At 41.0% G+C, this 1,881-nt stretch overlaps 1 pseudogene; it reads left to right on the plus strand.

Annotated features, from left to right (window-relative positions):
• Nucleotides 1-249: 249 nt before the first annotated feature.
• LOC119923837 lies at nucleotides 250-1,172 on the plus strand (annotated as a pseudogene).
• The last annotated feature ends 709 nt before the right edge of the window (nucleotides 1,173-1,881 follow it).

Raw genomic sequence — 1,881 nt, forward strand, 5'->3', positions numbered from 1 at the left:
GAAGCGGGGGAGAGTCCACTGGATTTGAGGAGTTATTAAGTTAACCTGACGTGCTTCGATTTCCCAATGTATGAATTGAGTACAATAAATACTTTCCCATCTTGTCCTGGGGTTCAGAGAAAATTGACAAGATGCTAGAGAAGTGGTACTTTGAGTTCTGTTACTTGATCGTTTCAAAGCAAAAATAACATCATTCTCTATACAGAATCCTCAGCTCTCACCTGTACCTTCACTGCCTACCCTGAGTTGATGGGTAATGAAAACAACGTGACAGAATTCATTGTACTGGGAATTACACTGAATCCAAGGTTGCAGAAAGTAATTTTTGTTGTATTTTTAATCAACTACATCATCACCATGGTGGGAAATCTGATCATTGCAGTAACCATAACTGCCAGTCAGACTTTGGACTCCCCCATGTTTTTCTTTCTGGACTATTTATCATTTATTGATGTCTGCTATTCTTCTGTCAACACACCTAAACTGATCACTGACTCTCTCTGTGAGAAGAAAATCATCTATTTCAAAGGCTGTATGACTCAGGTCTTTGGAGAGCATATTTTTGGTGGGGCTGAGATCATTCTCCTCACGGGGATGGCCTATGACCGATGTGTGGCAATATGTAAGTCGCTGCATTACACGACCACCATGAACTGGTGCGTGTGTGGTGTGCTAATAGGAGTTGTCTGGACAGGAGGCCTGGTTCACGCAACCATCCAGATTCTCTTCATGATCGATTTACCCTTCTGTGGCCCCAACATCATCAATCACTTCATGTGTGATTCGAACCCTTTGCTGAACCTTGCCTGCACGGACACCCACACCCTTGGCCTCTTTGTAGCTACCAACAGTGGGTTGCCCTGTCTATTAAACTTTGTCATGTTGTTGACGTCGTGATCCTGCGCTCCCTGAAAACACACAGTAAAGACGGCAGGCACAAAGCACTCTCCACCTGCACCTCCCACATCATCGTCGTCGTCCTGTTCTTCATTCCATGTATATTTATGTATATGTGGCCCGCCTCCACCTTCCCCTTGGATAAAGCTATTGCAGTATTTTACACGATTATAACCCCTATGCTAAACCCCCTCATCTACACTCTGAGAAATGTCCACATGAAAAATGTCATCAGGAAGCTATGGAGCAGAATTCTGACTTCTGAAGATAAATAGGTATCACCCTGTGAAAATGGTAATATTTGTACAAGGGAAGTGGCAAACATGGATTTCACGTAATGTTTTTAGGAAAAAGGTATAGGGAATTCAAATCTCAGTAAAGAACATGTCTTATATGCCTGTTGTATTTCCCAAAACCTCATTATAGTGTATTGCATTCAGTAGGTGCTGAAGAAATACCACTACATGATCTACTAAAGAGTTTCTTAGCTGTAGAGGTATTCATCCTCACTTCAGCTTATTTAGCAACCTTTACATGTTCAGAGCTGGTTTTGGTCCTGTTACAGCTGTTTTTATTTATGTTTTTATTCTTCTCTCATGTCAAATGAGGAGAAATGAGAGGGGCCTGCTAAGTAGCGCACTGTCAGACCTATTCTAGTTTAAAGAATGAAATAAATGTTTCTTTAGCCACAGAGTGTTGCCTTTTGCCTATTCTTTTTCCTATAGCTCCATCGAATATCAGATTGTACCAGACATAACATAGTCATTAGCAGTAGATTGGGATGTTTCCTAATTTCATTCCTGCAAAGCAGGTCATAGAAAATGGGAATTCTTGTGAATTTCAAAACAAACAAATGCTAACTCTTTTGCCAATCAACAGTCAGAGAGGGACATTAGGAAGAATGATCTGTGATAGCATTCCACATGTATGTCATGATGCTTAGCTATGAAGGCACACAAAGTATGCTTTCATTCATTGATTCTG

The sequence above is a fragment of the Tachyglossus aculeatus genome, unplaced genomic scaffold, assembly GCF_015852505.1.
Source record: "Tachyglossus aculeatus isolate mTacAcu1 unplaced genomic scaffold, mTacAcu1.pri scaffold_292_arrow_ctg1, whole genome shotgun sequence".
In the NCBI taxonomy this organism is placed as follows: Eukaryota; Metazoa; Chordata; class Mammalia; order Monotremata; family Tachyglossidae; genus Tachyglossus; species Tachyglossus aculeatus.